The sequence below is a fragment of the Cygnus olor genome, chromosome 5, assembly GCF_009769625.2.
Source record: "Cygnus olor isolate bCygOlo1 chromosome 5, bCygOlo1.pri.v2, whole genome shotgun sequence".
NCBI classification, from domain to species: domain Eukaryota; kingdom Metazoa; phylum Chordata; class Aves; order Anseriformes; family Anatidae; genus Cygnus; species Cygnus olor.
The window spans coordinates 16891171-16898741 of record NC_049173.1 but is presented as its reverse complement, the minus strand read 5'-3'; the positions used below and the strand labels follow the sequence as shown (position 1 = coordinate 16898741).

At 43.1% G+C, this 7571-nt stretch overlaps 1 long non-coding RNA gene across 1 annotated transcript; it reads right to left on the bottom strand.

Moving 5' to 3' along the window:
- Positions 1-645: 645 nt before the first annotated feature.
- Positions 646-6188, bottom strand: LOC121070913. The gene is made up of 3 exons (XR_005820292.1): positions 5899-6188; positions 3146-3299; positions 646-1899 (listed from the first exon to the last, which is right to left on the bottom strand). It is a non-coding gene; the product is annotated as an uncharacterized LOC121070913 (long non-coding RNA).
- Positions 6189-7571: the final 1383 nt, after the last annotated feature.

Genomic DNA, 7571 nt, shown 5'->3' with positions numbered 1-7571 from the left:
GAGTGAAAGAGAGTGATTTATGTGGTACTTCTTAAAACTGAAGGGCACTTGCTGAGTTCATCCAGGGTTGCTTCCATCAGCCTCTATGTAATTAACCCTCATTAATATCAGTGTGAGATTGAAATAGCCCTCCCCCCCCCCAGTATTGTTATGGTAAATAGCATTTCAGATACTCTTAATTTGGGAGAAATGTTGGAAGCAATTAAGTTTCATAGCACAATACTACAGCAGGAACCATGGGAGACATTGCATGAACACAGACGTGCATGAGTGGTCAAAAATTAGTGTTTGCCTGGGGACTGACTGTGAATATAGATGCTCTCTGTGTGAGCAGCAGGAAGGAGGAGCATAATCATGTGGAGAGGATGAGAAAAATGAAGAAACAGCTTGCCAGAGGGCATGAAGAAGGACATGGGGAAAGACTTTGGAGGTGGAAGGTTGGCCTGGCAGGTGAGTCTCAGATGTGTAAATAACTGGCTGCCTGTGGCTTGGGGTTCTGATGTGATCAGTGGGACAAAATTTCACACAACTTTGTAAGTAGATCTAGAAAGCCTCAAATGTGGATGAATGGCTGCATTCCTGAGCATGTGGAAGAAAAACAACAACAACAAAAAACAATGTACAATAGGAATAGGTAAGCTTTGTATAAATTTTAATAAAAAACTTGGTAAAATCTTTGCAGTAGATTTTCCTGTACATCAGTAAGCTACAATAGTTGATGAATCTGAAGTTAGCAGTGCATTTGGGCCCACAATGAACTTCTGAAATGTTTGTGAATATGTGCATTTTGCTTTTTACTGGTCAAAACATATTATGCTAAATTCTCCAAGTCGAATGACATCAGTATAGCAGACAGCAGCAAGGTTTAGTAAGATCAGGATTCAGGAGACAAATGTATTTGAATGTCGTTTGTGTACTGAAATGGAAAGTTACAGAATTAAAATGTATAATTGCAAGGGTAATAAGATGAGAAAGGCGGCTTCCAGAAATAGAAAGATACACATATATACATTTAATTTTCCAACTTTCTCTCCCTAACTGGCACTGACAAACACATCCTCGAACAACCCATGTTTTTCCTCTTGCCCAGAGGGCAGGGTCACAAAGACCCAAAATACATTCCTCTGCAATCCAGCCCCCACCCATCCTCTCCAAACCACAAAGGCAGGTGCTCAGTGATAATTTCTCAGTGTCTATTTCTCTTTTTCAGTTATGGTGAAAATGGCGTGACTAACCATGACAAAGCAAAACACAAGAATTACTTAGTTCCTAGTATCAATGCTTTAGTGAAAAATACATTTCACCACTCACGGGATCAGAAATACTAACCCAGTCTCTGTTACAACAACCCTGGCTGCTACAGTGCTGTGTGAGGCTTGGGGTGATACGCTCAGCAGAAGTGCATATTCTGCCATCTTCAGCAGTCTGTTAAACTTCAGATACTTTGACTTTAGCTTCCTTCTGAGAAGACATGCAGTGGAGGGGAAGATGTACAGATCATTCAGGAAAACAGCCTTGCCAAAATTCTCTGAGGAGATGCCCTCCTGGAGAAGGTGGTTGGAGCTTCCTAGAAAGAAGTACTGGACAAGTCTGTAACCTTCCAAGCCTGGGTTCCCTAATGTCCACTGAAGGCTCCACTCTAAGCCATGTGCAAATTCAGACAAAATACGAATGCTTCTTTGATAGTGGTTCCAGGTGCTGGGTCTCTGTGGGGCAGGAGGGAGCATTCTGGGCAGGGGGATAGTACCAGCCGCTGCTCCCAAGCTCGCACTGAATCACAGGCTGCAGAGCTCACTCAGGTGGGTTTACACAGGCTTCATGAAAAGCATATAGTGGAGTTACCACTCCTGTAGTTCCCAGTTTTGGATTTCCTTCAGTGCTGTTCTTCTGCACATTCCCCTGTAAAAAGTAATATTCGTGCATATAAATTTTAAAAATAAAGAGTATGAGATAAGCATATGTCTTCAGCAGCTCTTTAGCCTTTCTGTGCAACATCTTATCAATCTCAAAACCCAGAACTATAATTATACACCTGGAGAAAACTCTAGCCATATTTTCAAAATAAAGTACATTTGCCTGCGTGGATTTTTAATGTAAATCAGATCAATTATAATTTCATAAGCAAATATGCACAGTCCTTTATAATACCTCAACACCCAGGAAAAAATGTATGAAGTCTCACTGGGAGAAACTCCCTGTTAACCGTTTGTACAGATCTTGAAGAAAAGACTAAGAAATTAGAAAAAATCATAGAGAGCCTGGATATTTATGTAACAGGTACCACGACTCATTAGCTACTCTAAATTGCAAAAAACAAGCAACCCACAAAACCAAGAAACTACTGAAGGATCAAACTCCTCCAGGTTTCAGGATTGGACCTAATCTCCAGCTACCTGGGATTAGAAGAAGCCTTCCTGCTGAGACTCAACTTCAGCCTTTTTTTTTTTTGCGACGTCTGGTACTATTTGGTGCTCAAAACACATGCTGGACTGGCCAGATTTTGTATTATGTTCCACCTGCAGAGCCTCTTCCCATCTTTATTAAGTTACGTTCTTCAGTCCTTTGCATGGATGGATGGTCATTAATACTCTTACTAAGCCTATACATACACACATATATGTGTACAGTGTGCAAATTACTTTCATTTTCAAAGACATTTACTTGTCAGATCTATAGAGTGATCTATTGAGACATGACAGTGTGTGTACCTTGTAAGTAATTCAAGAGTGAATGAAACTGCTTGAGCTTCCAGAATAAATATTGCACATGACCTAAAATCAGATAGAAATTTGATTTCACTTCCTTAACATTCCTGAGGTAGCAAAACAGATAACCCTGAGAAGTTTAAAAAGACAGTAAAGCTAGAGCTAAAATATTTTATCTCCCTCCCCTCTAAGCCTGCTCCTCAGTATGGTCTGAGACTGTAAATGTGTAAATTACTAAATAGCACTAGATTTTTAGAAGCATGATGACACCTTAGTATCCTGGAGTTCACCAGAGAGCTCACAAGCATTCATACCAGCAATTTATTTTATCAAGGCACAGAGAACAGATTTTCAGTGTTTTGGAATCTGTAGTACTGATTTTCTTGTTACGGCTTTTTATAACAGCCTGTAAGTAAGAAAATAGCAGCTGGGACACTTACCTGCTTTAAGCGAGCCTTTGAAAACCACTAGTGGGCACGCCAATATGTGGTGCAATCCCTACCACGAGGTTCAGAGCCAGGGGCACTGCGTCAACAAACAGAAAACTGAGTCTGGATGAGGTGTAACTGTACCCACGTTCGTTGATTCAGATACCTGTTGAAACATGGGAAAAATGGATCAGACCTTGTGCGTGATTACTATTCTGTGAGTGACTTTAAGTATTTTTCTTTTTTTTTTTTTGGATGACTAGCTTGCTCAGAGACTTGATGATGAGCTGAAAGCTCTTTCTTCTCTGAGGACTTGGTCCAGGGTCCATCAGAGTTGGCAAGCAGCAACTCAGAAACACAAAGAAAAGCAGAAGGATAGAGAGATTTTTCAGATAAGAAATGGCTATTTGTTCATGAGGGGTACTTGATGTAAAGAGTAGCGGCGTATGTACTTGTTAGCTTTCTGCCTGCCACAAGCAGTGCAGCAGTGCAGACCCTGAAGGCTGGGGGCTGCTCCGTTCCTACCTCACGCAAGTGGGCACGACGGGACGTCTGCCCTGGCAGCCACCACAGCACATGGCGGGGACAGGCTGTGCCAGGCACGGAGCAGGAGGAGAGCAGGAGGCAGCCTCTCTCTGGAAGCTTCTGATCTGTTCTGGGGGACAGGAACAACAAAAACAAAGCTGTGCCCTTTCGCTCGGGCTTCGTGGCAAAGTCACAGCCAAGCCTCAGAAAATTTTGTGGTCTTCCTTTGCACATATTTAAAGATTCATTATGATTAATTTAAAAACTGAAAAACAATTTTTAAGGCTGGTTAAATCTTCCAGAATAGTTGCCTTTTTTTTTTTTCTTTCTTTTTTTTTTTTTGATATAATTTGTTAGAGCTTGGAAAGCTAAGATAGAAAATGCGGTTCGGTTACACAATAGCTTGCTATGTAACATTCACCTCAATGATCTGATTTATTTCCAGCTTATCAACCATCTTGATAATTTGGGCAGGAATAGTATGATAGATTTCCAACAAGAAAAACAAATTGCCTAAAACAGAGCCTGTCTCTTCCCTTTCTTTGCACAGTCAATGCCAAGAGCATAACTAATTCTGTGAGACTCCTTCGTCAGTCACAAGGCTAAATGCAACTCAATACTTTTTTTTTAAACAATTGTGAAATGGACAGAAGATCAGTTTTCTCCAGATAAACATTTATTTAGCTGTACTCTTATCCTTGTTCAAAGAGAGTTGATATCCTTTTCTTTGTGGGTAGAACTGCATGAATTATCTTTTATCACAAGCCATGGAGTGAATATATTTTATGATGACCATCACAGCCTGTCTGATGCCCTGATGCTCCGCCAGCCTGTTACGAATTGGCCCCGTTGCCGGCTTCCACGTGCTTCCCAGACAGCTGTGAGTGGGTAGGATCAGCTCCTCAGGATATGGTGTGTTGGTATTGAGGCCCCACCAAACCTCAGTAGACCAGTCCCCTCATGCTCCCTACTAGTTTACTGATGTTGTGGGTGGGCTATGTGGACATCTCACTTAACACCTGACCCTCTGCCCAGCCATCCAGGAGAGCACTTTCAGCAGTGCGTGGTTAAATCACTGCTTCAGGTGGCAGGGTCTGGCTTGCCCTCTCCCCACAGGTCTTCCTGATGTGCAGGGGTCGTTGTTCACCTGCACAGAGCAGACTTAAGTCTCTGAAGCTCCACCAGTAATGCTTCCATCTCCTCATGGATCCAAGTGCAGAAAAAAAAACCTCCCCACCACATTGACCCAAGCAACAAGACTCCCGAGAAACAGAAAGTCAGAAAAAACTCAATTGGTTGCAGGTGTGACCCCTTGAGGAGGTGCTGGGAACCCTTGCCAAGGAGGGCAGCTGTGGAGCAGGTGCTGAAGGTAGGCTGGCCACCCTGGGCACCAGGAGTCATGTGCTCAGCACTCAGTTCAAGTCAGAGCTGTCAGTTTGCTAGAGATGTGTCCCACTGCCAGTCAGAACAATTCTTTTTTTAATCATCAAGACAATTTCCAGCTCTCGGAAGAGTTTTAGACATCTCCTGGGACCCTTCCTTGCCACAAGTTAAAGTAAGATGGGTTTGAGCATGGTCTAAATGGTCATGGAGAGCAACTAAAATTCAACTCTCTGATGTTCTATTTCTGATCTTGTTCTGAACAGAACATTTTGTGCGGCATATTTAAACATATTGTTTCTGTGGTCAACTTGCCAATGTGTGAAGTGAATATGATCTGCGTTACTTTTTTTTTTTTTTAACTTTTCTTGCTTAACACATAATTGTAACATTGGATTTTCCTTTGTTACCTTCCCTACAGACAACACGTAGTTCGGTAAAGCTGCATAACCTCACCGTGGATGGCAGAGATTATTTTATGATGCGAGCACAGGCAAGAGCCAAGAGTTATTCCTTCCCATGCTTGAGAGAGGTGGTTATGGTACTTCAGGACATATGGTGACAGACTGACAATGGCATGCTTTTATATTTACCTACAGGGATGACTTAATACCCACTTCAGAGCAGTGGGCATTGTGGCTTTGTGTGTTCATTTGTATAACTGGAAGGGGCATGCCATATCTAGCAGCACTTTTACTTCCACTAATGCTAATCTTCTTTTTCTCATAGCCTGATTAAACTTTGCGAGCACCTTGGAGCACAACTCTCCAACGCTCACAGCCCGCTGCTAGCAGTACGATGGATTTGTTTGAGGAACCTAGCATTGCTGACCCTTTACAATAGCATTTCATTTGCCTGACCTTGCTGATAAGAGGACTAGCGCCGGTGGCCATCTCCAAGGAGCGGTGCTCTCTCCTACGCCAAAAAGGACCCGACGGACTTAAAATTCCGCACACGGCGACCTTGTTTCCCCGTCACAGGCAAAAAGGTGGCCTCTTGTCACTTGTAAGGAAGCAATAAGTAAAAGCACATGCTCAGCAGCGGCACAATTAATTATACATTTTTTAATTTCAGGTTCCCCCAAAGCATGTCTCTGGATGTAATGTTCGACGACTTTCCTTCATGTTCAGCTGCCTCCTCGCTCTGCTGTTTCTATGGTAACACCTCTGAAACATTGCTCCTTTCCGAGGAGGTGAAATGCAGAGTGGCTGGAATATCCGAGTGCTTAAATATTTAAATGAAAACAACAAAAAAAAAGATGGTGGGGTGAGTCAGGCGTGACAGGTAGGTGACACCCACCATCGCTGCTATTAAATCGGACTGGGGGTTAGCGCTCTCCGTGCTGTACTCCCACTACAAGCCGAAAAGAGCAGCCAGTGCAGAAGGGCCGGGCTCAGCCTGGGCTGTCCTGGTGCTGAGCAGCAGCTGAGCACATTTACACCCAAGGCCAGCTGAAATAGCCTGCTGCCAGCCTTTGCAAGGAGCTAGGAACAGCAAGGAAGTGAATTTGCAGGAGTGCCGTATTTGGATGTATTTGCCAGTGATAAGTATTTCTTGTTAAAATCAGGAATAATTACTACTTGTCTCAGTATTTGAGTGTGACGTCTGTTAACATGGAAATATTGCAAAAAGTAGTCCTGCCAATGCTTGAAAATACACCAAAGTTTGCTCTGACCGTGACTTTTCATTAACTGTAACAAACGTCGGTTATCTGGCTTGGAGGAGGCTGTGCTGCAGACCTTGCAGCTTTGTAAGCTCAAAGGGGACTCTTGTGGAGGACGTTCTTCCCGAAGTGCTGCAGCTACATCTGTCTCCCTACTGCTGCACTGACCCTTTTCAAATTTGCAGTGTAAGACTTAGTCTTCAAAGTGGATGTAGTGTTGCTCGTGTCCCCATTTCAGCTTGTTTCACTCGCGCTTCCGATCCACTTTGATTGAGGTTCCTTTGTCTGCCGCCCCAGAGGGCCGTGCCTAACCCATTTGCTCAGAGCCTTCTCCCCTCTCTTGTTGTACCACAGCTCTCCCTTCCTTCCCCTAAATGCCTCCTTAGACAAACACCTTTCACATCACCGTTCTGAACCTGGGCTCTGAACCAGCCTTCTCTGTTCTCCCCTCTCCTGTCTGATCGTAATGGGGAGCAAATTAACCCTCCTTTCTTGTCCCTTCCACAGAAGACAACATGAAACAGCTATGAAATAAATGACCTGAATTCCTCATACAAAACACTCCACTGAACACTGTTCCTGCTCACTTGATTCCTCTGATTGCCATTCCCTCCAGACTATCGTTTTACATGATTTTATACACTGAATTTGTCTTCCCAGGGCAAGGTTGTTTTCTTCCTACTTGTCTATGAAGGAACATGATTTCTACTAGCTTTATAGAAATAAATGGTAAGAATATTCTCCCCCTTCTGACTGACAGCTACATTTCCTCTTAGCTTTAACATAATAGATTTTCAATAGAATAAATTTTCCTTTTTGAAAATCTGTGGTCAGATGTGGGGGAAAATTCCCAGCACTCTCTGAGCTCTG